The sequence below is a fragment of the Camelus ferus genome, chromosome 18 (genome assembly GCF_009834535.1).
Source record: "Camelus ferus isolate YT-003-E chromosome 18, BCGSAC_Cfer_1.0, whole genome shotgun sequence".
NCBI classification, from domain to species: domain Eukaryota; kingdom Metazoa; phylum Chordata; class Mammalia; order Artiodactyla; family Camelidae; genus Camelus; species Camelus ferus.
The window spans coordinates 2,601,245-2,629,182 of NC_045713.1; the positions used below are offsets into that span (position 1 = coordinate 2,601,245).

The following is a 27,938-nucleotide window of genomic DNA, read 5'->3' on the forward strand; positions in this document are numbered from 1 at the left end:
TTTTCCTTCGAAATTCCATTGTCTGATCCCAATTGTCATTTCTTGCCAAAAAGACAGAAACATTAGGACCTGACTTTGAATCTGTACTTTCCTGACCTTTGGTATTTACTCCCTCTGTCATCTTAATTTTCAGCTTTCATGCAAGCACATTAAGAAACTGTCTGACCTTTTAAGTTTAAGGGGTTTGTTCTCATAAGAAAGCTTTGTACTGGCAGCACCCAAAACAGAGACCCTGGTCAATTAAGAGAGAAGGTTGGCAATTGCGCAAGAGATTCTGACAAATGGAAACACAGCCACAAATCACTCTTCCAGATCTTAACTTGCACACAGTAAAATATACACTAATGTAACCACTGAATAATGAGAACTAGGTCACAGTAATGATGCAGAGTGACCTAAAAACATGATGCCTTTCCACCACGCCAAGAAGCTGGTGGCGATTTTCTATTTCAAGAAAGTGGCATTGTTTTGTGTTGCTCTCAGAACTGTGGTTTGCCCGATGGAATGCAGCTGAACCTCTTGTCCCCTCCACCTAAGACACACGATGACAGTGCTCATGCACACTCCTCATCCAGCCCCGTATATGGAATCAATCTAGAATTACTCTTTAAAGAGGATTTGAGTTTAGCAATGCATGGCAAATGCCTGCGTCAAGAATTCAGCAACATGTTAGTACACTGTGTCAAAACAGATGTACTAGTAAAAACATTTCACACTGCAGCATCAGAGAACAATAGTATGATACGAGTGTTAGCATGTGACACCTGGTAAGGTTTTCAGAAAATGTTGTGATCAGTTTACCTGTAATAATTGTTTTTTTTTTTCACTAGTATTCTGAATTAGCTATGAAAACTTTCATTTCTTCAAGTCTTTTTCCCAAAGAAAATGAGAGAAAGTATCTGCTTTGAGTATGATCATATGATGCCAGAAAGAAACTTGTCTATCCCAGGTACTGCCTTCCTTAAATAATGCCACAGAAGCCCCGGGGGGTGTAAACCACATAGACAAATCCACCGAGATACAGAGTAGCTGAACCAAGCGTAGAGCCAGCTGACTTACACACAACATTTTGGTGAGGTATTCAGATAAGGCAGGGCATAATTCCAAGGGGAGAAAGTGAAAGTTAAGATTTATCTTGTTTAATTTGGGTGAAAAAAAAGGCCAGTTTCTCTTATTTAAAAATAAGCCCTTTTAACCTAGAGATGATCATATTAAGTGAATTAAGTCAGACAAAGAAAGACAAATATCATTTGATGTCACTTATACATGGAATCTTAAAAAAAAATACAAATTTGATTTACAAACCAGGAATAGACTCATAGACATAGAAAAGAAACTGTGGTTACCAGGTCAGGGGAGGGACAGATTAGGAGTCTGAGATGAACAGATACATATTACTATATGTAAAAAAGATAAACAACAAGGACCTACTGTACATCACAGGGAACTATATTTAGTTTCTTGTAATGAGCTGTAATGGAAAAGAATCTGAAAATTTATACATATGTATGTATATGTATAATTGAATCACTTTGCCATACACCTGAAACTAACTTCGTAAATTGACTACACTTCAATAAAAAATAAGAATTAAAAAAACCACTTTTAAGTAGGCAAGAAAAGTAGTATGCTCTTGGGAGTAGGAGAGAAATCCCTGATTTTATACCAGCTCAACATACGAAATTTCAGATTGAAATATTATGAAGCAGAATCTAGTGATATGTAATTATCTGAACAATCACATTTAGAAGATTTAAAATGTCAAAATAACACATTATAAAGGGTATTAATATCATATGATTTTGAGCATTCTTATGTATATTCTGAAAACAAATTATATCTTGACATTTGCTGCAATGGAAAAGGCTCTGGAACAGAAGTCAGCAGACTTTGGTTTGAGTCTTAGATTAGCCACTAACTAACTAACTACCACTGGGGACCACGGAGGACCACAGTAGAGTCACTTAATGGTTCTGGGTCTCAGTGTCTTCAATTGTAAAGTTAAAATGTTCGATTATATGACCACCATGGCCTTTAGCTGATCCAAAGTGCAGGATTTGACTGTTTTCCTCGAAGACTGAGAAGAACAGAGACAATGATGGATTTGACCACAGCCTTAAGGTTGCTAGAAGCCTTTGTTCAAAGGGAGAAGCCAACAGCAAGGAGTCCCCATGAGAACAAAGACGTTCTGGGAATCAACTTCTCTGTCATTCTCCTACCTTCATTTTCTCCAACATCTCCACCCCTTGGGGGAATTTTATGCCCTGTGGAAGTCAACAGACATTGCCTGATGGGAACCCTATGCTCCCCTTTTGAAAGTCTCTGCTCTTTCCCAAGACTTTTCACGTTTCTTCTGCTATCACACGGTCTTTCTACTTTCACTAGGTGTAACTTCTGGAACATCTCAGCGTAAACACCATTCTGTGAAAACACACATTCATTTTTGCAGCGGGGAGAAAGTAGAAAATCAGATTCCAAAATCAAAACTTCACCTTCTGAAAATGTTATAAAGTTTAAGGGAAAAACAGAAAATCCAGCTGAAAGTTGACACTGGTGTACATAAACAGTGAGTGACACCTGCAGCCATGCCTGGATTGGGGGGGAAGGGTTGGAGGTGGAGACTCTGCCCTGCTTTTTAGGAGGTCCCAGCTCTTCACACAGCATTTGACTTCCACCCAATCTTCTAGGTTAGGAATTTAGGAGTTTCCACTCCTTAAATTAACGTGTATTTTGGGTGGGTTGGCTCTAATTTGCTTTTCCTGTTTCCTAAGTGGACTGTCCTTGTTTCTCCCTCAATATAGTCTTTCTCCCACCTGTTCAACTCTCCCAACCACTATTCAGTGCTTTGACATTTATTGCTAATAAAAATAATAATACTTATCATCTGAAAGTTAGCAGTATCGTTTGAAAGTTTTATGTACATTTATTTTTCCTTGGATTTATGTCAATCTCTCCTCCAAGCAAAGAATAAATAAATAAAAGCACTTTATCAAATTTATAACCTACTCAAATTCAGAGATTTCTGAATGGAAACAGACCAAGGGACACTTTGCCAAGATTAACTTAACTAGAAAACTAAAACCTCGCATACTGTGCTTTGAAGAAAGATGTTAGTCTTTAAAGAGTGTGTCCACATACGAAATGTGAGGTGGGTGACTGGGCCAATTACCTCCCTAGCAGAGGGCTTCTAGCCTTATCTTTCCCCAGAAATGCTCAGGTGACAAAGGCAAAAGGAGTCTTCTGGCCTCAATTATATCCTAATAATTGTTTCAACTCTCTGCTTCCTTTTGAGTGTGAAGATCTAGGCTAAAAAGCTTTGGAAAAAAAAAAAAAAAGGCTGAAAAGGTTTCCCAGACGTGAAATAGATTTTACAAAAGAAACTTCTGGCAAGTTTAATGTAACTAAATCAGAAACATATGCACTATGTTTCCCTCCAAATACCCATGGGCTTGAAAGCCCAGAAAACACATAAAAAGTAAAGGGAAACCGTTTTCCAAAGCTGAGCTTATTGGAGAAACTGCATGCTCTAACAGAGAGCCTGGCTCAGCGCCCCCAAAGCCGGGGAAGGAGCCAGTGGTCAGGCAGCCCACCAGCTCCTACCCTCGTGCTCATGTTGACAGTCCTGGTTTCTGAGGATGATGTGATTCATGGCGCCTTGACCTGTGCTGATGGGTGTGACTGAGAAAACCGCTGCTCAGCGCTTCCCATACTAAAGACATGACTTCACTGCTCCTTTGCAGCCATCTGCAGTGAGTGTTTATACAGCCTGTTTCTGTTCTTAGGGCCTCTCATGCTAAACGGTCAGGCTGGTGGTATGCATACGTGTAACGAACACTTAACATGTGCCTGGTGGGGAAGGATAGTAAAGAAATGGACAATCATATGCCAGCCCAGGGGATAAATTATAGACTCAGACTTGGAAGCAGCTTTAAGATTCCTGAGTTCCTCCTTCCACCCTATGTGAGAATGCTGGGTGCAGCTTGCTGTCCAGACAGTGGAAGGAAAACTCAAAATACAATACAATACAATACAATACAATACAATACAATACAATACAATACAATAAAATAAAATAAAATAAAAAAGCTTGAAGGGAGACAACACAGTTTGCAGTCAGAGTACCTGATGTCAGGTCCCTGCAATGCCGTGACTAAAGACCTGTCCTTTGACTGCTCAGAGTCTCAATTACCTCATCAATTAAGTGAGAATAACGGTAAAATCATCTACTGGGGTTGCCAAGGACACCTCAATAAATATTATGTCTCTTTGCCACCCAAGCCCTAAATAAAAGACAAGACAGAGAAGAAGGTGGAGACCAGATTTCTACCTTTATTCCCAAGAGAGGGCAGGTTGGAAGACAGAGTAAAATGAGAAATAAATGGGCCTGTGACCTGAACCCCAGAATGAGGCAGATGACTCATTCAGTGCCAGGCCATGTGGGCTGGGTGGGGCCACCACACACGGGGCAATGTCAAAGGAAGGCTTAGGGCTTGAGGAGCACAGGAGACCTCAGACTCTGGGTGGATAGCCCACTCCCAAAAGGAAATAGGAGGGCTGTGTTGAGCTGAGCGTGTCCAGATTGTTCTTTTCAGACTGCCAATTGGATAGATGCCCCCCTGCTCCCATGAAGAGGAGTGATGAATGGGCAGAGAATAATCAAAGGTGGCTCATTGGATGTGCTCTCTCCAGCACATAAATGGAACTACCAGGAGAAGCCAGCTGAGCAAGATAAAGCACGTGAAGCCCTCAGGGACACTATGAAGCATTCTATGCTTTTGCTCCATCCATCTACATTTATTGAACATCTGCTATTTGCCCGGTCCTGTCACTAGCTTCCAGGGAATTCAGGTTGAAGCAGACATTGTTTCTTTACTTAAGATTACAGCCTAGTAGGAGAAACAGACAGGGAAGCCAATGTACACAGTGTATACAATGAGTACACCAAGATACTGAAGTCTGCACAAGGTATAACAAAAATACAGAGAGGTGAACCCTCGTTGAACGGGTGGTTAGGGAAGCCTTCTTTGTAGAAATGATATTTGAGAGCGGAGGTCTGAAGAATACAAAAGAACTAAGTGGTAAGAGAAGCAGGGGTCTGAGTGACTTTCAAGGCAGAGAGAAGTCCGGAAGGTGGAACAAAGGAAAAAGATGGGACATTTCAGAGATCTGCAAGTCAGTCTGCACGATTGTGCTGTATGGTTCTAAGAAATCGTTTCAGTGTTGTGGAGACTAATCAGAAAAGAGCATTACAATCTAAAGCAATATGGAAACATGTAAGAGTAAGGATCGCCAGCGTGTGGGAATAACCCAGAGGAGGTGCACAGCAAAGCATCGCTTACGTGTGACAAAGGACGAAGGTAGAAATGAGGCCAAGCAAGGAGAGAAACATTTTTAACTGACTTGAATAATTCTAATTTCTGTTTTATGTGGAACAGAAAGGGGGTTATTTTAAAAAGGAGAGTGTGTGTATGTGTGTATGTGTGTGCACACATGTGTGTGTTATAAGACTGGAAGGACCACCCCAAAGTGTTAACAGTGACTATATCTGGCTAGTGGGATTACTAATTATTATTTTTGCTTATCTTTATTCTCTATCATAGACATTTATATATATACTTAAAGTAAAATAAAGTATTAAAACTGACCTGCTCACAGGAGGTTTTCTATGTAAATTACCCTTTCAATTGGTGCCAATTATTGGGTTCTCTTGTGTAACACTGCTGGCTCTTTCCAGCAATTAATAATCAGGACACACAGCCCCAGGTCACACGGGTCCTAGTTCTGCTTCTCCTCCACCGAAACTGTGATCTTCCAAAATATTTGCAGTGAACATTAGGAGAATACAGTGATAGAGTAACTCCCTGGTTCCCACTGGCAGGATTCATTCATTTGCAAGATCAGGAGAAAGGTCAAGTTTCCTCATTCCTCATTCATTCATTCATGTATTCATTCAGCTGTGTTTATGGAGACAGGCCCTGTCCTAGGTGCTGAGAGAAGAACAAACCAGACTCAGCCTGGCCTCAAGTAACCTACTGGAGAAGACAGCTACGGAAGACCCATGTTTCACACCTACAGTGGAGACCACGTATTGTTCCACATTCCTGCTAACACTGTGGTCCCATTTTGTTTCCTTTGTGTTTCCATAGTGAAATATGACTGGGTCAGCCTCATATATTCTTTTTTAGATATGTGAATGAATTTTTTTTCTTTTTATTTAACATAAATACTGAATATACAATGCAAACTATACACACTCCTCTCCACTTGCATCTTTCACTTAAAATATATATCTTGAAAATGACATTATATCCGTAAACACTTTATTTTGCATATGAGCAAGCATAAATACATTTCTAAAACCAAAATTGCATTTGGGATTTTGATAGACATTACTAATTTGCTCTCCATAAACGCTATTCTGATTTATTCTCCCCCTACCCCGTCCCCAGTGACTGCTATCCAGTATCCTCCTGAACCCAGCATGGAATCAAACTCTTGATCTTTGCCCAACCAATAGGTTAAAAAGTCACATCTCATTTTAGTTTTCATCTGCATTTCTACTGTGAGTGCAGAATATGTTTGAACAGGATTAAAGAGCCATTTTGCTAAAAGCCTATTTACTGCTACCATACGCAATCTCTTTAAGAAACAAGGACTGCAAACTCTCTAGGAAAAAAAAAATTCATGCAACAGCAGGCAGTATAAATCTGTTCTCAACCACCACTGTGAAGCAATTGACTGTGCTTTCCACCTACAACCTGAGCATTCAAAAGCTGCTTTCCAGACCACAGCAGAGAAATCATAGAGGAGACAGAAACAAACATATGAGTGCTTGGTATATGCCAGGCACCAAGCTCTATACAGACACTCATTTAATCCTCCTAACATTTTTAACCCATGATGCCCTGAGAGGCTACGTACCTGTCCAAATTCACATAGATTATAAGTGACAGAGGAAAAACCGAACCCAGATCTAGACTCCAACATCCATTTTTTAAAAAACTGAGGTATAGTCAATTCACAATGTTGTGCCAGTTTCTGGTGTACAGCACAATGTTTCAGTCATACATATACATACATATATTCCTTTTCATATTCTGTTTCATTACAAGATATTGAATATAGTTGCCTGTGCTGTACAGTATAAACTTGTTGTTTATCTAATTTAGATAGAATAGTATCTATGAATCTTGAACTCCCATTTTATCCCTTTCCAACTCCTTTTCCTCTTGGTAACCATGAGTTTGTTTTCCATGTCTGTGAGTCTGTTTCTGTTTTGTAAGTAAGTTCATTTGTGTCTTTTAAAAAAAATTCCCATTTAAGTGATATTATATGGTATTTTTCTTTCTCTTTCTGGCTTACTCACTTAGAATGACGATCTCCAAGTCCATCCATGTTGCTGCAAATGGCATTATCTTATCCTTTTTATGGCTGAGTAGTATTCCATTGTATAAATATCAACATCCATATTATGTGCAGTATACCACATGGCTTCTTGCAATGTTGAGGTGTTTGAAGCCTACTGGCCCACATCCTGAGACTCACATGCTAAGACTGTCTTCTGACTTTAATCATGACCCTGTAAGCAAAAATATACTATAGTATTGCCTATCTATGGAGCCCAAATATAGGCTTTAATAAGATTTCTCATGATCCCAGCCTCCCTTTAGATTTACCTGACATTTAAGACTCAACATTGAATTAACTTGTAGAGCTACTGAAGACATCAAGTCATCAGCACCAGAAATTGTGCAAAGATTTAAAGATTATCAGTGAGACCCAAAAAATGGGCTGGAAATTGGTGTATATATTGCAGAGCTGCACAATTTAGCTCAGCAAGGTGGCTGGGAGGATTTTTTTAGGTAGCATGTTTGTGACCCACCTTGGAAATGGATACAACAAAACTCTGCAACAGTATATCGAGAGAACCAAATTTGACAACTGAACTGTGAAGCTCCAAATGAGAATTATAGACAATGATATTTCATTACTTCACAAGAGAGTTCTAACACAAATCCAGTGCAGAATAGGAAGGCATCCTCTTGCCCAGAAGTCGGGTAGTAGCTGGAGATTAGTTCAGGCAATCTAATCCCCTCCCACCATGTGAGGCGTCAAGAGTCAGTAAGAAGAAAAGTTCTCTTGAGAGAAAATATCTTTCAAAAAATATCTATTAGAGTTTCCAAGCAACTCGCTCCCCTCTCCATGTGATGTTCCCTATAGAGGTGATACTCAGGGTGTGGTCCGGGGACCACGTGCTCCTGGACCACAACAAGATAATTACAGAAATTGGGAATAAGCATTTAGAAAGTTTTATGAGAATTTGGCAGAGTAATTTTATGTCTACTGAATCTAATAATTAAAAAAATTGGGGCTTGTAAAAAAAGTTTATTAAAGCCATTAAAATGAAGAAGTGTTTTGACATGTGACATGTGCTCACATGACAGGGTCGCAATTACTCAGGAAAAGGAAGCTCAGGCGTTCTATCACATAATGAGGGATTTCCAGGGGCCCCTAAATGGCCAGGAATACATAATGCAGGGTGTCTTCGCGGTGGATCAGCACCACCTTGGTGGTGGATCAGTACCGCTATGCACCACAGTTCAAAAGTTGAAATCACCACCAGGATTACCATCAAACAATTATTGCAATTAGATGTTGTATTAAATATGTGCAAAGTGCCTTCTTTGGAGAGAAATTTCCACTTACGCTTTCAAGAGGCAGCAAAGCAAAAGCCTCTGAGAAAATACTTGAAGAATTATGTCACATACTCCAGATATCTGTAACCAAGACATGGGGATAGCCAAATTCCAGAGAGCTGTCAAGGATTTTCTGGGCTATGCTAAGTAAAATAAGCCAGATGCAAAAGGATAACTATGTATGATTCCACTTACATGAGGTACCTAAACTCAGTAAATTCATAGAGATAGAAAGTAGATGGTCATTGCCAAGGGCTAGAGGGAGAGGGGATGGGAGTTCATGTTTAATGGGTACAGAGTTTCTGTTTGGGATGATGAAAACGTTCTGGAAATGGATACATTGTGCATTACTTAATGCCACTGGATCGTATGCATTAAGTTTAAAGTTGTAAATTATTATATATCTTACCACAGTAAATAAATAAGAGTTCCTAACGTACTTTCTGAATACTAATTGCTTGTTTTTATTTAAAAAAAAACAAAAAAACAATAACAGAATAGATGCCATTAAAGCAGCCACTTTCTGAGGCTGGGTAAACACCAAAAATAAATTAGTTAATTAAAAAGCATAAGGGTCATCCCACCTAGATCCACTTATTGTACCTTGACACCGGAAATACACCTTTTGCTCACAGGGAAAGGCCAGGGAGTTAAGGAAAAAAAGTTATTTTAAAAACATAATCAAGAATTCTACCAGTATTAAAGCCCCAGTGATTCTATGCTATTTGACACTCCTAGTCCTCCCATCTTACTTATGTTTCCCTCACTCCCATGCAAAGTCTTTCTCCTTGCCTGTCGTCCAACTTGGCTCAGCTGACCACATTGTCTGGGTGAAACCACCAGCCTTCAAATGCAAACCTGCAAACACCCCGCACATAGCTAAAGGAGGTATCATCACACAAAGACAATTTCTAATTTTTCATTTAAGCCATGTAAGTAAGACTTCCCTTTAAGAGTCTCCACATAATCTCTCAACAAACTCTTCTCTGTAAATTTCCATGGTTTTACATTCTTCTGGGACCCTTACATCTTCCTCCATTCCTCCGGTCATTGTTAGACTAGATGTACTTGAAGTATCCATTCACCTGCATCTTCCTGTCTCTATATACTCTTTCTTGGCAGTCCCATTTACCGTCTCAGCTACAGCAAGCCTAGTCTTTCCCAGTATGATTCTGACTTTTCTCTCCTCTCAGCCTTAAGTCTCCGTTTTGACTGCCTGCTGGACAATTCCACAATGCTGTGCCACAAACACTCAGCATGATCAAACATGTATCTTCTTATCTCCTAAACCTGACCCTCCTTCCATCTCAGATACTTCTGCAAACGCCCCAGCACCATCCTCCCAGTAACCCAAGCACGGAATTTCCCTTGACTTCTGTGATTCCCTCTATGTTTCCCCCCTGACTTCTGATTTTCCGTCCCTCAGTCTGTCTGGCACATTCCCTGATTAGATTATGTCTGGATCCATCTGAAGTATCAGAAGCCAGAGCAATAGTTGATCATTCTCCGCAAACACTAGAAAGTCTCAAGGACCTCAAATCACCACAAACCAGGGTTAGTGAAAGCACAGATATGAGAGGCTGGAAATTGCCTAGAATTCAATAATGGGCACCCAGAAGCTGGAGACATTCCACTTCTCTGCCAAACCTAAAGACATTACCCCTGTTACTTAGAGAGGGAGTGGGAATTACAATACACCTTTCCAGCATCGTGAGTGGAAAGTCAGTACTAGCATCAGAGAAAGCTGGAGGAGTTACAGACTTTGCAGGATAGGATGGGGGCCGCTATTCAATCTCTCATCACATATGGCATCATTTATGTGCCTTTCAGGTGCCAAGCACTGTACTAGGGAGCTAGAGACACAGAAAACCAAGCCATAGTCCTTCAAGGAAATCCCAGTCCAAGGAAGGGACACAAAATTGCAATACAGGGTGATCTTGCTTCACTTAGAGATACACACAGGACAACAGAAGGCAAAGAGAAAACCTCCCCATACCGCTGGGAGCTTGTGTGAAGTGGTAGAGATAGTGGAAGACTTCACAGACGCCACTGAGGTTTGAGCTGGGATTTAAAGGATAAGGAGAGAGTGCCTTAAAGAAAAGGGGGCCTTCCAGGAAGAAGAACCGCAAGGACAGAGTTGTGAGGGCAGGAAGGAACATGGGTCTTTACGAAATAGCTCATGTTACAGCATGGTCATGAAGAACAGTGGCAGAAAACGACACTAGAGAGACATTCAGGTCCAGAACCACACACAACTTTGTACTGCAAGCTAACTCAGACTCTTAAGCTTCTCCTGTGACCCCAGAAGCAAGGATTACAAATTGCAAACAATTAGCCCTTAGAGATAGGTGTGAGCTTACACATCATCTAATCCAGTCCTCTCATTTCACAAGCCAGGAAGGGAGTTACAGGGAGAGAGTGAAACTTGCTCAGGGCCTTTGGATGTCTTGCAGATTATACTTTCCTTTGCAATAACCCCCCCCCGCCCCAGGTCTCTGCAAAGAGCCAACCATGTGAAATAGACTTGGTGACATGCAGGGAGTAAGGATGCAGCAAGGCACCTGCTCCAGGGCACTCCTCTTGAAAGCAAGCCTGAAGGGAGAAATTGTCATGTGCGGAAAGAGCAGACTGCACACAGACTTAATGAGGAAAAATAAACACCTTTCAAAGGCAAGCTGAACGCTCCCCGTGAGTCATCCCAAGCCAGATGTGCCAAATCCCAGAACACGCTAGCAGCACTTAAGGTCCTAATAGCCCTAACCAGCCATCAGATAAACAATTAGACTTAGTCATAATCAGGACCAAATGGTCAAACACAAGCATGTAAACTCTAATCTCAAAACTTTAAAGGGTCACTTTACACTTTTTTTGGTTATGTGTTTTCAGTGGCAGCAAAAGGGGTTCTTAGTGCTTTGTGAAGGTTTATGCTCCAAAAACGGGCAGAAGACCTAAACAAGCAATTCTCCAAGGAAGACATACAAATGATCAAAAAACACATGAAAAAATGCTCAATATCACTAATTATCAGAGAAATGAAAATCAAAACTACAATGAGGTATCACCTCACACCAGTCAGAATGGCCATCATTCAAAAGTCCACAAATGACAAACGCTGGAGAGGCTGTGGAGAAAGGGGAACCCTCCTGCACTGCTGGTGGGAATGCAGTTTGGTGCAGCCACTATGGAAAACAGTGTGGAGATTTCTCAAAAGACTAGGAATAGACTTACCATATGACCCAGGAATCCCACTCCTGGGCTTGTATCCAGAAGGAGCCCTACTTCAGGATGACACCTGCACCCCAGTGTTCATAGCAGCACTATTTACAATAGCCAAAACATGGAAACAGCCTAAATGTCCATCAACAGGTGACTGGATAAAGAAGATGTGGTATATTTATACAATGGAATACTACTCAGCCATAAAAACCGACAACATAATGCCATTTGCAGCAACATGGATGCTCCTGGAGAATGTCATTCTAAGTGAAGTAAGCCAGAAAGGGAAAGAAAAATACCATATGAGATCGTTCATATGTGGAATCTAAAAAACAAAAACAAAAACAAACAAACAAAAACAAAGCGTAAATAAAGGACAGAAATAGACTCACAGACAGAGAATACAGACTTGTGGTTACCAGGGGGGTGGAGGGTGGGAAGGGATAGACTGGGATTTCAAAATTGTAGAATAAACTACACTGTATAGCACAGGGAAATATACACAAAATGTTATGATAACTCACAGAGAAAAAAATGTGACAATGAGTGTGTATATGTCCATGAATAACTGAAAAATTGTGCTGAACACTGGAATTTGACACAACATTGTAAAATGATTATAAATCAATAAAATATGTTAAAAAAAAAAGAAACTTACACTAATTAGACAGAGACAGTGGGGATATAATCAAGCATAAACCTTGGATCTCCACAGAGCAAGGTTTGAGTGACAGCTCATTCACTTAGAAAGCATGACTTTGAGTTGATGTCTTACCGCTTTAAGCTCTCTAAACTGCCTAGCACACTGCCAGGCACAAAGTAAGTGCTCAGGCTCCCATTCCACCCATCATACCCCTGTGGGAGAGGGTTTCCAAAACTAGTCACAACAATTCCCCTTTTTGTATCTATGTCCCTTTCCATATGGACCTGGGGCTTGCCAGGTGACCTGTTATAACAAACAGCACATAGCAAATGTGACACAGGTAAAAGCCTAAAAGCATTCATGCACTGGAATTTTCCCCTTTTTTGTTATTCTTTTAGCATCCATCATATGAACAAGCCTGGGCTAGCCTGCTGGATGATGAGAGACATGTGGCCAGACCGTATTATCCCAACTGACATCAAGCCAACCACCAGACACATGAGAGTAGCCATCATAGACCATCGGCCCCAGCCAGGCTAGCCCACTCCAGAGACCCACGCAGCCAAACCACGAATCACAAGAAATAACAAAAAATGCTGGTGGTTTTAAGTTTGTATGTTTGGAGTGGCTTGTTACACAGCAAAAGCTGACAAATGTACTCAATCAACATGGGAGATGGATACATTAACAACAAAAGGATGAATCTCAAAGCTATATGCCCAGAAAGTTCTCCCTTGTCAATGGGAATTTCATCATTATATCTTTCAGGTACCTCAAGTCAAGGGCCGACATTAAACTCATTATATTCCCCACAAAACAAAATAAAAACTTCCCTCTTCTTGCCCAGTTCCCAAAATATGAAACATAAAGATCATTCTCAACTCTTCTCTCTTCCTCATTTTCTATATCCAACCAGCCACCAGGGTCAGTCAACTCAGCCTCTTAAACCCCTACTGGCTCCTTCCCCTCCTCTTTATCCCTATGAGTTCTACCCCTTGGAAATCTCTTACTCTGTTTTACCAAACTATTGCAATAGGCCCTAAACAATTTCCTGCCTTCAGAATGTTCCCCCTCCAATGCAGCCTCCACCTGAGCCTGCTACTCTCCGGTAGAAAGCTCTTCAATGTGTCCCAGTTGTTTATGGGATGATACTCCAATGCCTTCACCTAGCACAGAAACCCTTTTCCAAGCTGGTCTCTCCTTTGCCATTTCTATCTCCTATCAGCTCCCCTCACCTACCAGGCTGCTTCATGCCCCAGGACCTTTGTACATATTGTTCACAAAGACATGGACTGTCTGTCCTCTTTGGTGTCTTTATTAATTTCTACTCACCGTAAGATTCAACTCAGAAGTCACATCTCATAATATTAGAGCACCCTCCCAGCCCCACCCCAGAAGAAGTTAATCTCTCCCCCTATGTTATCGCTTTGCTTTGTACATATATATATAAAAAATAGTGGTCTGTTGACAGTTCTTCCTCCATTCTCCCTAAACCTTTCTACAACCTTCCTTATTGCAGCATCTGGACAGTACCTAGTATATAGTAAGCATTCCAAAAAACTTTACCTAAGGAATGAAATCCTAACGCCCTTCCCTTTTCCTTTACAATAAATAAGCTAGCTTCATGGGTCTGTCATTAATAACTTCCTCATGCAAATGTGCTTACTTTATAAACTTCTGAACAAAACTGCTAACAAAAATGTTATAAAACCTTCAGATTAAAGATTTCTGTTTGAGGTGTATTTTTTTTTTTTAAAGATTATGTCACCTGGCTCTGTAAGGCAATGTGTATCTTTGGTCCAAAGGAAGTTCTAAGAATAAGCAGTTTAATGACTTGTGTAGAAAATCTTACATCCTGAGGAAAGCTCTGATCCAAGAGAGGAGTAAGAGATAGGAAGGTGAGCAGGAGATTCTTGGTTAGGTAAATTAGCATCACACTCTGGAAAGTCTCTCTTGCCTTTGGAAATTTCATCACATGTGTACAAAATATCCTAAGTACCTTCCCCAGTAAAATGAGGGAGTTGGACCAAATTATTTCAAAATCTTATTCAGTTCCATAATTTTACATCTATGACTTATGATTCCTGAACCTGTGTATCAGAGTCACTTGGGGAGCTTTATAAATCCACAGCTCCCCAGGCCTCCTTCCCACCAATGTGAAGAGAAGTCTGGGAATTTTGTACTTTTAGAAAACCCCAGCCGGTAGTTTTAATGCACGCCCCGTTTGGGAGCTGAGCCATCGTATAGAAACTCCATCTCTTATGCAGCTACAACTACCACCGACAGAATAATATTTTCCAGTGGGAATATGTTTCCAATTTCATAAATAATGGTTAAAGGGAATTTAGTATTTCTTTTACATAAAGTCACCTTAGGGGCATTTCACTGGAACACATCTATTGCTCAAATATGGAAATTACCTGTAGAGTTTTGTATTTTGATATCTGTATTATCACCATTTTAAGCATGTGATTTGGTATAATCTTGGGCAAAATATTTTTCATATAAACTTTAGGTTTTTTTTTAATGAAAGTCAGTGAAAAATAATTATTTCATATATAAATATTTACAGCCACCACCCAGGGACGTACCTATACTGCAGAGTAAGGTATCCATCTGGCACAAACCAATAGCAGGATAAAAATGTACCATCTACACAAAGACATTCAGTGTAGCAGCCTACCCACCCTCAATGGTTTTATCAACAGCAGAACCTTTCGATTTCCAGGCAATGAATCATGATGAGTCTAAGTGAATTGTGGACAATCCTATTTGCCTTGGCAAGATACTAATTTTTGCAGCCTCTTTGGGCAGCTAGGGATAGCCATGATCTAGCACTGGACAATGAGATTTGAGAGCCAGGGAGGTATTTTTTCCCTCCTTGGTAAAGGGAGGATTCTTTTGGTCACTCAAATCCCTGCTTCCTTCCTTGAATGTAAAGGGCTACAGCAGCCATAGCATGGCCATGAGGAATTAAGTGTGAGACCCCAGTGTCCATACCCAGAGATGACAGAGTGGAAAATGAGGAACAGCCTTGATGGTATCTGGGAGCCACGACTCCAACCACAGAACTCCTAACAGCAGACTTCTTGTTATGTGAGACAATTATGTTTGTTGTTCTTGCCACTGTGACCCTTTCTTGCAATTACTTGCAGCCAAAACACATCTTAACCAAATCAATTTCTAGGCAGGTTTAAGTATAATCTGCAGGAGGCAAGTAGGCACATTTGGGGTCAATAGTCCATACCATCATAGGGCAGAGAAATAGCTGTCACCAGGGAAGAGGCATTTCAATAACCGCTTGAAAGGTGGGCAGAAGATGGGAGGGAGAGGCAGTAAGCTTTTGTGGAGAAAGCTTGAAAATGAGAGAAAAGAATAAAAAGGCTTCACATTTATCATCTGACACTCCAGTAGGGGAGACTTAACAACAAAAATGTATAAGGATTTTTCCCCCCAAAAGATCTAAGTCAGAAAATTGCAGGAGTCATTCCAAAACCTGTTTCTCGCATTCAGCTTTTGTTGTCCTTACTCACTCTCCACCCTGAAGGCTCTGTCTGTGATCATGCATCCTGTCCAATGGCTCCACCTCAGAAGATGCTCCATCTTGGGTCCTGCGAACTCATTCTGGCACTGAGGTTGGCTCCTGGTGCCTGGAGCCTGGGTCCCTTCAATTTCAGTAGTGCTCACTACAAGTCAGTCTAGCAAATCCCCTGGGATTCTGAAAGCCACGTTAGAATAGGATGCTCACATCTGGAACTGGTTTCCGGGAAACATCAAAAAACGCAACACACACTCTCTCACCTCTCTTCCTCTTTCTTTCTCTCTCTCTCATGCTCTCATTCTCTGTCTGACACTTGAGGAAATTAAAAAGAACCTATTGGTGTATATAGCACATTGGCACATCAAAGTCCCTAAAGGAAAATATTTGAATTTCTTCCATCTATTTTCCTCTCCTGTTCTTTATGCTTCTCAATGAGAAGAAAGGTAGAGCTTACATTTTATGTCAACACAAAAGGCCTCCGTTTGTGTGCATTACTTATTAAAGTATTCAGCGATTCAATGTCAAGGTATGTATTATACATACTTTTTTTTTCTAGGCCATTATCAGCTTTCTTACAACACTATTATTCTTCAGCCCAGCTAATGCTTCTGTCAAAGATTTAGCAACAAGCATGGAAAATGTCAAACAGTGGGGAAGAAACCTAGCTGTTTCCACAACTGCACAAAAAGCATGTGTTGTCTTTTATGGAAAAGTGGCATAATTCTGCTACGAATGCCAATGGGTGTTTTATCAGGGGACAGAGTAGTGGGATGCTTTATTTGTTTTTCTCTGCACACCTGAGTCCATCTCCTCTGAAGAGGTTTCCTTTCTTTCTTGCCAATGCCCTTAATAAAATGGGACCTCTGCTGTTATCACTGCACCCTCTCCCCAGGTGGTATCGGGCTTGGAACGTGACAGAAATCAGTCGAGAGAGTCGGTCCTGCTCTGTCTGCAGAGCAGTGTGATAAGATTTAAGGAGCACTAAAAGGCTCCTCTGGAGAAAAATATTTTCCCAACCTGCTTACCAGGGTGCCTGAAATTACAACCCTTCTGCTTTAAGGCATTGAGAGCCTCCATTAAAATGCAAATATGTTAGGTGAGTTATTTTATCAAACTATCACATCTTAGCTTGAATTAGTTTATGGCTTAATTCAAAATCCTGAAGTGATGGGACGCGGGGCTGTTAGTTTTGTATAAGAGCAAAGATGATATGGAGGCTTAGGGTTTAAAATATGCTATGTAGGGAGCAGGCCCAGGCAGCAGGACGAAGTGGGAGGACAGAATACAGTCTGAGGGCACCAAAATGAGGTCCAGAGTTAATGCACACAGGCAGATGCTCCCAGCATTCCCGGATGAGCCACAGGCTGGTCCACGTGGTCAGCAAGTTGCCATCCTCACACTTGGAGGATAAATTCGAGGAAACATCAATCAATGTGCGTGTGGCTTCTTCTCTCCCCACTTGGACTGGCGTCCTCAGCTGGATTTACTGACCATTTCTTCCTTGGCTGAGTGTGCTCAGTACTCTTACCCACTCCCTCCCCAGCAGTTTCAGAGGCTGTATACAGCCTACAGCGGACACTCCCAGTGCTCTCCAACATTTCCATTCTCCTCCCCTCCTGCTCCCTTGAAGTTCATCATGGCCATATAACTGACTCTGGCCAGTGAAATGTAAGCAAAAATGGTATGTGCCACTTCCAGGCAGAAGCATTTCAGAGCTGGGTCATAATTCTCCATGCTCCCTTCTTCTGCCAGGGTGAACTCATGGTGAACTTGAGAAAAGATGCAACAAGGTCAAAGCAGCCAAAAATTGTTGGACACAGAGAATAGCTACAGGGAAAGCTGCTGAGACCTGCAGATAATTGAGCGGGAATAAACTTCTGTCCTGTTAAACCACTGCTGTTTTGGTGTTAATATTTCAGCATAACCTAGCCCACCCTGGCTGATGCACAGCCCACAAATAGCACCTCAGGAAATCTCATCAGGCCCTCTCCATCACCATATACTCATCATTCAACAAATATATTTTGAGCACCTACTACGTGCCGGATCATATTACAGGTGCAGGGATTGAGGAGTAACAGCAAAGTTACTGACAGTAAAGGACAAAGCCAAGTCCTTGGACTCATGAAGGTTACATTCTAGTCAAGGAAGAAAAATTATCAGTAAGTTTGTTAGGAATAGGTTTGGTTGAGTATAGCAGAAAACCCAAACATTATCAACTTAAGCAAATTACAGGTCGAGTTTCCCTCACATAAAATAAGACTGGGTGTTGACAATTCAAAACTCATAGGGTGGCTCTAGAATGTTATGGGAACCCAAACTTCTCCAATCTTTCTGATCTACCATTCTGAGCATGTGACTTCCACCTCCCAGAGCACCTCGTATTCCAAAGTGGCTGCCACAGCTCCATTCCTTTCATCCACATTCAAGCAGGAAAAAAGAGAAAAGAGGAAAGGCAAGAAGAGGTGCCTCTCAACTGAGTCAGGCTCCCTTAAAGTGCTTTCCCTGAAGCCCTAGCCCATAGCTAAGACGTACAACAAACTGGCTACTCCCACCTTCAAGGGAGATTGAGAGGGAAATATAATCCCAGCTGGATATATTTTTGCCACAAAGAAAATAGGGTTCTTATAAGAGGTACATAAATAAGGATTTCATCTGGTGATAAGTATTTTGAAGGGAAAAAAGTCATTAAAAAATGGAGAGAGAGTAACTTTACCCAGGGTGAGGAGAAAGGGCTTTCTAAACAGGTGGCATGGAGTAATGGGAAGAAATCTTCCATGGAGATACCTGGAGAAGGGAGCCTCAGGCAGATGGTACAATGAGTCCCAAGGCCTGAAGCACTGAGGAATAGACCCCTGCTCCCCATAGTGAGTGGAGTTGAGTGAGTAAGGGAGAATATGGGGGGACATGAAGGCAAAAAGGCAGGAAGAAACTAGGTCAGGAAGGACCTATCTCAGTGTGATAAGGATCAAGTGGGGAAGTGAGGGGTAAGCAGGGAGTGACATCATAGGCTCTTTAATTCTGTCATTCTTTGTGCTGTTGGGAGCTGGTTTGCAGCGGGGTAACAATGGTGATCAGTTAGGACACTGATTCAGGCATCCAGACAAGAGACGATGGTGCTGTACCTACTACAGTAGGACAGATGGGCAGTACTAAGGATGCAGCTGTGATCAGCAGTCATACATTTTGTAAACCCCATTGCCCTTGACGGGTAATTTTTTCTCCCAGAATTTGGCTGCTCATCTGCAGGACGCAAAGCATGTTCAGAGAAAGTTAGGTTTTTCCAGAACTGGGGCCTGGCTGGGAAAGTATGATGGACTGGGGCCAGAGGAGGCTCGGAAAGAAGGTTGTTGAGGCATGTCACTGAAATGAGGGACACTGGACACTAAGCAGAATGGGGAGGCAAGTGCTGAGGATGGGAAGCACCCAGCTCTGGGGTCAGCCACTTCCTGCTTCCCACCTGCAGCTAAAGCTTGGCTTCTGCCTCTCTGCCCACTTTCTGCAGATGGACACATGGCTGGACTATCTGCTTGGCACCTGGTGGCCAGTAGCACCCAGGCCCCCTCCCTCAGATCACCCTTGGCCCCATACGTTGCTGCTCATTCATTGGTCCTGCCCTACCCTTACTCAGCTCAAGTGTTGGGCTCCCAAGTGTCTTGGAAGACAGAGCAAACTCTACTTACATAGTCCAGCATAACAGCTGAAGGTAGGCTGTGGGTTCAGACCCAAGTTCCTCCACCTTCCTGCTGTGTCACTATGAATAATTAGCTAGCCGTTTTGTGCCTTAATTTCTTCATCTGTAAAATGAGGTTATTAATGAGACCTCACAGGGCTATTGTAAACATCTAACAAATTAACAAAAAACGCTCAGAAGAGTACGCGGCACACAGTAAAGCTCTCAATTACAGTTACCCCATGTTATTATTTATCATCTTCCTGCACGACTCAGATCAAACCTCACTCCCTCCCAAAACCTCCCCTCCCTACCCCTGCCTTCCTTTATCTACTGTCTCTAACTCATTTTATACTTACTAGTCATGATCTATGATCAGCATCTTACAACATGCAGTCCTGGTCTCTAATTGTGGGTATCACTCAGCGTGTCACTCGAGCCCACACTAATTACGGTACGCTAATATATAAAATCCCGCCTTGTCCTAATTCTTCACGCACATGCTTAGTGCTTCTCTCTAGGTAAATATACTAGGAGATCCCCCTGAGCCAGCCGTATACTCCTCTCACATCCTCATGGTAGAGATGCAGTGCTAACCACGTAATGCAGATGCACCATGTACTAGGGTCCTTTCATCCAGAGAATTCCAGAAACCCTAAGCATCGGGGAACCAAACACAAGTGGGAACATGCTTCAGAACCAGAACTTAGTTATACAAATCTCTAGTTAAGCCAGCTGTTCTCTGGGCAGGGCCTTTGCTACCCCAGGGAGAATACTGTCATGCACTATCCTCTTAAAAGCCTCCAAAAGACTTCAAGAAATAGCCTGACTTATTCAAGACTTAAAACTACAACTGTGGCCTGATGATCAGGTTCCCAGGGCCAGCTGGGGTAGCTGGACCTCCAAACGAATGAGCTCTTCCAGACCATTAGCCCAGGGCCTCTCCAGCTAGAGAGAGGAAAACTCAAAGCAGAACTGTGAGCCTGCTGAGCAGTTGCCCCCTACAGAACCTGCTCTCTGTGGCTTTGGGGGGCTGCCTAAGGAGAAGAAACAGCCTTGCGCAGCACTGCTGAGGATGTCCGCCATGCAAGCAGACTGGCTTGCCCATCAGAGAGCCTCCTGGCACATCCTTTTAGCACAGCTAATTCTGCTGAGGGGCAGCGGGGATGGAGGGTAGAGAGCCAGAATCTGCAGCCAGACCAGCAGAATTCAAAGCCTAGCTCTGCCATTCCCTGGCCGCGTGGTTCTGAGCTACTTCAACCAATCTCAATTTCTTCAGCTGGAGAGTGGTAGCTGTAACAGCCCCCAATGCTTCCGGCTGTCATGAGGATTCTGAGGCATCCATGATGCCCATTAGGCAGCTAGAAATCCAGGTCTGGAGCTGAGCAGAGGAATCAGAAATGCAGATAAAGAGCTGGGCAGCCCTGAACGTGGGTCCAGGTTAGAATTGAGGCTGTGGGTAAGATGGTCAAAGGAGACAGAACTGCCTAGAGAAAGAGCCAGGGCAGAAACTTGGTATATCTTTAAGAAATGGGCTCAGTGATGGAAAGCAAGAGGGAATCGGGGACAATGAGAATGTGGTGTACAAGCTGAGTCCCACAAGACCTAGAAAAGACAGTACAACAACTGGTGCTGGCACTGTCATCTTTCTAGCCTCACAAGCCCTTTCAACCTGACCTGCGTTGAAGGGAAAGTGGCTGTGCTGGTCATTGTCTATTCTCAGGTCTGTTGGCTGCCCTTCCCTGTTCAGCTTGACTCCTGCAAATTATACTCCTCAGGCTCCTTAGCCAATTGCCTTCTAGTTAATTTCTGCCCAAGAGAGGCACTGGCAGGAGACTGGGGAGAGGAGGGTAGTAAAACCCAGGTTATCCTCCCCACTGTCTTTCTCCATCCCTGGCCCCCAGCTCTGCCTTCTGTGGCTTCTCAGCAGACCTGTGCTTTTGGTTCCCAGAGGTCTGGGAACATTCCCTCCTGTCTCCTTGGTCCCTCCAGCTGTGTGTGGGTGGGGAGGAGCAGCTTGCTGGTGTTGCTCATCTCTGCGTCAATTCACCAGCCCATGTGGCTCTTCAGCGCTTCCAACACCTCCAGTTCCCATATGAATTTGAATTCCCTCTATTGAAATGGCTGGTGCAGGCTCTCTGGTCCTTGCTGGTCCCTGATTAATAGGCACGTAATGATAATGCATCAGTTCCTCTCCCCACGACTTATTTTAGGCTTCAAAATCCTATTCTGGTTCAGATTATCCCAACTGATATTAACAAAGCCTTTGATTTAAAAATTACAGGGAAAAGTAATTTTAAAAGAGGCAGTAAACAAAGATAAAAACTGAAATAAATAAATTGTAAAACATAAAGCTGTAGAATGATAAATTAGTTCAAATGTTGGTTTTTTGATAAGAATACTAAAATAAACAAACGTCTGACAAATATAATTAAGGGAACATTTTTAATTAGAGATGAGAAAGGAGATAGGACAAAATACAGAAAATAGATTTTTTTTTCCTCCAAATCCAAAGAAAATGTTACGCACACTAATAGGCTAATAAACTGAAATCGTCAATGAAATGAATAATTTGAATAAGATACAGATTACTAAAAATAACTCAAGGAATAGAAATCTAAACAGAATAATACACAAGGAAGAAACTGAGGAAATTACTTGATAACAACCCAAAGAATGCAGTTGGTTCCAATGTTTCCACCAGAACAATTTTCATACTTTTAAGACACAGATGATTTCAATGTTGTATAAAAAACACCCAGAGTGCAAAAAAGAGATAAGAGTACATTTATGTCCATTAGGCAAGCATGATCTTCTTCCTAAAATCTGATAATGATAAAACACACAAAAAGAAAATTATAGGCACATATCACAAGTGAATATGGATAGGAAATGCTGAAATAAAACCCTCACTCTAAAAAGAAACTTATTTTACTGTAATGCTTCAGATCTTTAGAGGGAAGATAAGTTGGTTTTTGTGTGTGTGTAACAGCTTCACTGAGATATAGTTCTTATGCCATAAAAAACACAGAACACTTTATGAACTTGTGTGTTATCCTTGCACAGAAGCCAGACTAATCTTTTCTCTATCTTCCCAGTTTTCGCGTATGCGCTGCTAAGGAGAGGACAAGGGATGATTATAAGTTAAGGTGGAAGAAATTATGAAGGATGGACAGTTTGTACATTATAGAAACAACCATTGCACAAAACTAGCATAACTAAAATCAGAGGACCTGCCTTCTTAGCGCAGTAGGCAGCGCGTCAGTCTCATAAAATCAGAGGGAAAGTATCCCCTGGAGAAGACACTCGCAGCAAATATAACAAAGGGCTTATTTTTACGTTGCTGAGCTTGTACATATTGGTCCCAAAACATGAAGTTCCCAGTAGGCAAACCAGCCAAGAGCTAGAGAAGACAATTCATAAAAACAGAGACACTAGTAGTAAACAGACATCTGGGAAGACATTCAGCTTTGCCTGTAATCAAAGAAACGCCCCTTCAAATAACAGTGGTAGCATCTTACACTCACTACATTAGAGGAACGTAAGGACCTATCCAGTATTACCTCACCGTGGTAAAACCCATCCCTGCACACGCTGTTCGTAGCCACAAAAACTGGTATGGCCTCTTGGTAACACGTATCAGGAACCATCTAAAAAGTCCGTAACATCTCTTTAATCCTTAGGAGATTTTAAAGGACAAAAATTAAAGCTACCTGAGATGTTCATGGCAGCAACGCTCTCACAACCTAAGAAAGTAAATAAAGAAAAGACGGCCTAAGTCCAACAGCAGCAGGACAATTAATGAAGGGTTATAAATTACTGTTTAGAGCTATAATAAAAACTACAGTTTATCAAGCACCCTCACGTACATGGCTCCTTTAGGCCTCAACGGTCCCAGGATACGGAAAGGCCGAGACTCAGAAAAATTAAATGACTTGCACAAAATCACACAAGTGGCTCTCAAACACCTGTAACCAAGCTCCAGGTTCTCTCGAAGTTAAACTGCGTGGTTATGAATTATTTGCTCTGAGCCTCAGTTTCCTCACCCAGAAAACAGGGCTGATAAGAGTACCTCAAGGATGGCCATGAACCCTTAGCACAGGGGATGGCGTGCAGTAGCTCTCGGTACATTCTGAGGATGATGATCACACGAACTCGTATCGATTCAATATGATTACAGTGATGTAAACATGTCAGCAAGTGGAGGAGGACCAGGAAGAGTAAGGAATCATGAAAAATGGCTGCTGCATCAGCAAGGCAAGAACAAAAACATCACTTTTCTTTTTCAAATTATTTTGTTTTTAGTGCAAGTAGAAATCTGGAGGGAAACAAAATTAGAATACACAAGAAAACCTCCTAGAAGGAACTGGCAGCTTTTGGGGAGCCTCATATTCAATTTGAGATCGCTGCTTCTGGGACACTTGAAATAATCAACTCCCCACACACACCCTGGAGATGCTGCATGGCCTGAGGGACTGGCCAGGGGATGGCGCTGTTTCACTTACCCAAGGGCCCAAGGAGGCATTTATTGGCCTCAATAATACACCACTGCTAGCCATTCAGTCTTCCTTAAAGATGAATTCTTTCTTTTTTTTTTTTCTTAACACAGACCCAGAAGCATCTCAAGCAAACTCCAGGTAGTTGGGAAATGGATCCAAGTCCACTCCTTATGGACAGCAACGTCCCAGGGGAGATGCTTTGCTCTGAGATAGGTCATCTACAGGGCGAAGGAGAGTGTGGTTGCATCTCCCTTTGGTCATGTGACCAGAATCTACCATCAGTGTGCAGGAAAGACTTGGCTGGTGCTAGCCCCCAGGTTTTAAATCGACACATTGGGAACACTTCGAACCACGGGAGAGACAGGCTTCAGAGTAATGAGGAAAAGAGCCAGAGTTATCCCTCAGCTTTTCCTCCCAAAAGTCAGTGAGCCTGAAAATCTCCACCCACTACGAAGGCATAGGTAGAAAGTAGCTCCACTCTCAGTGCCTCATCATGACAGGCTTGTGACGAACAGGTGGGAATTGGTGTAGCTGACACACAGAAATGAAGTCGATCCAACTCGAATCGTGAGCAACTGCCTACATGAGTCAGAACTTGAGCAGTTGGTATATGAGCTCCAATAAAGGAAGTGACAAGTTCAACAAAGGATATAAATTCAGAAGAGAAATGTCGGGCACAGAACCCAGCACGACCAGAGGCTGAATCACACTGAGCTCAGACTCAGGTCCAAACACTACTCCATGTGGGATGTCAAACAGGCATCTCAGATTTAATGCCAAACACCAAGCTCCAAGTTTCCGCCCTCACCCGCTCCACCTAGTCTTCCTGTCTCAGGTAACAGCAGTGCCATCCTTCCAAACCCTCAGCTGGAGTCTCCTTTCTCTCACATCCAATTTATCAGAAAATCCCATGGGCTCTATCTTCAAGATATACCCAAATCCCTCCTCTTCTCAGCACCACTCCCACCTCTCGCCTTGGTCCAAACCATCATCTCTTGCTGGTCTTGTTATAGCCTCTAACTGGTCTCCACTTCCACCTTTGCCCACCATTCACTTTCTTCTCAATACAACATCCAGGAGGAACCTCTTAAAATCAAAGTAGGATGATACCCTAAAAGAACAAACCCATAAAAGAACTAATAAATTGAATTTCATCAAAATTAAAACTATTCTTCAGAAGATAATGTTTAAATAATAATAATAGTAATAATAATAAAAAGCAAGCCACAGACCAGGAGAAAATATTTGCAAAATATATCTGACAAAGGATTTGTACCCAGAACATGTAAAGAACTCTCAAAATTCAAAAATAAGAAAATAACTCAATTAAAAAAAAAACTGGGCAATCTGAACAGACACTTCACCAAAAAAGATACGTAGGTGGCAAATAAGCACATGAAAAAATGCTCAACATGGATAGCCATTAGGAAAACGCAAATTAAAACCACAATACCACTACCCAGCACTTAGAAATAATAAAATTAAAATAACTGATCATGCTACATTTTGGCAAAGATGTGGAGGATTTGGTTCTTTCATACCTGTAATGGGAATATGAAATGATTCAACCACATTGGAAAAGAGTCAGGCAATTTCTTAAAAAGTTAAACCTACACCCACCATACGATCCAGCCATTCTACTCCCAGGACTTTACCCCAGAGAATAGGAGTCATATGCCCATACAAAGACCTGTACAGGAATGTTCACAGCAGCTTCATTTTTAATGGCCCCAAACTAGAAATAACCCAAACATCCGGAGAAAGTGGATAAACAAATTGTGGTATACCATAACATAGAGTGCTACTCAGAAATAAAAAGAAGTGAACTATCGCTACAACGCAGATGAGTCTCAAAATAAATACACTGTGCAAAAGAGGCCAGACAAAGCAAGAGTACATACTGTATGATTCCATTTATATAAAATTTTAGGGGAAAAAATCTAATCGATAATGACAGAAAGCAGATCAGTGGTTACCTGGGGACAAGTGACAGAGAAGGGGGAAAACCAGTGTAAAGGGAAGGATCCCAAAGAGGCACGAGGAAATTTGGGGGGTGTTGGATGTGTCTATTACTCTCTTAATTGGGATGAGGGTTTCGCAGGTACGAATGAATGAATGAATGAATAAATAAATAAATATTTAACAAATTGCTACAGGCATCAAAAATAAAAATAGATACACTGGACTAGATCAAAAATTTAAAACATCTGTGCATCAAAGGACCCTGTCAACGGAGTGAGAACAGAGCCTAGAGAATGAAAGAAAATATTTGTTAATCCTCTAATGGCAGGGTTAATGTCCTACAATTCAACTATAAAAATAAATAACTTGATTTTAAAAGGGCAAAGGATTTGAGTAGACATTTCTCACAATATGTACAAATGGCCAAGAGGCACATGAAAGGATGCTCAACATCACTAATCACTAGGGAAATGAAAATCAAAACCACAATGAGATACCATATCACACCTATTAGAAGATATGCTATAAAAAGAAAGAAAGAAAGAAAGAAAGAAAGAAAGAAAGAAAGAAAGAAAGAAAGAAAGAAAGAAAGAAGAAAGAGAGAAAATAAGTATTAGTAAGTAAGGATGTGGAGAAATTAGAACCTCTGTGCACTGTTGGTGGGAATGTAAAATGGTACAGCTGCAATGGAAAACAGTACAGCAGTTCCTCAAAAAATTAAAAATAGAATTACCATACGATCCAGCAATTCTACTTCAGGGTTTACACCCAAAAGAACTGAATGAGATATTTCTACACCCATGTTCATGGCAACATAATTCACAGTAGCCAGACTGAAAATAACCCAATTGTCCATTGACAGATGAATAGATACACAAAATGTAGTATATACAAACAATGGAATATTTTTCAGTATTAAAAATGAAGGAAATTCTGTCACATAACTACAGCATGAAAGCACCTGGAGGACATTATACTGAGTGAAATAAGCCAGTCAAATACTACCTGATTTGACTGACATGAGATACCTACAGTCGTCAAATTCATAGTCAGAAAGTAGAGTGGTCGTTTCTGGGGGCTCGGGGGAGGGGCGAATGGGGAATGAGTATGGAGTTTTCATTCTGCAAGGTGATGCTGGTCACAGGACAATGTAAACGGTCTCAATATTAACGAACTATGTCTTTAAAAATGGTTAGGATGGTAACTTTATTGTTATGTGTATTTTATCATAATTTAAAAATTTTAATGATCAAATCACACACTTTAAATATGCATAGTTTACTGTTTGTCACTTTTACCTCAATAAAGCTGTTTTTAAACATTTTAACTATATTTCTAAAAACTAGGATTATATCCTTCTTCTGTTCCCTACTGTCCACGGGTTTCCCAATTCATTCAGAAAAAATGCCAAAGTTCTTGGAATGATTCATAAGGCCCTGCATATCTGGCCCTGAAACCAGCACACTCTCATTCCCATTTCTCTCCCCGTCACCCCTCTCCAGCTGCACCAGCCTCCTTGCTGTTTCTCAAACACACCAGGTGCACTCCCGGGGCATTCACGTGTCCTGTCTGCTTGGCCTGGAAAGCTTTTCCCCCAGGTAACTTCATCACTCCCTTCCTCACCTCTTCCAAGTCTTTACACAAATGTCACCCTCTCAGAGGGCCTCCCCGACATGGTATTTAACACTGAAATGCTTCCCCACTCATA

At 41.6% G+C, this 27,938-nt stretch overlaps 1 non-coding gene across 1 annotated transcript; it reads right to left on the reverse strand.

Annotated features, from left to right (window-relative positions):
* Window positions 1-22,790: 22,790 nt before the first annotated feature.
* On the reverse strand, window positions 22,791-22,897 carry LOC116657690. The gene has a single exon (XR_004312886.1). It is a non-coding gene; the product is annotated as a U6 spliceosomal RNA (small nuclear RNA).
* Window positions 22,898-27,938: the final 5,041 nt, after the last annotated feature.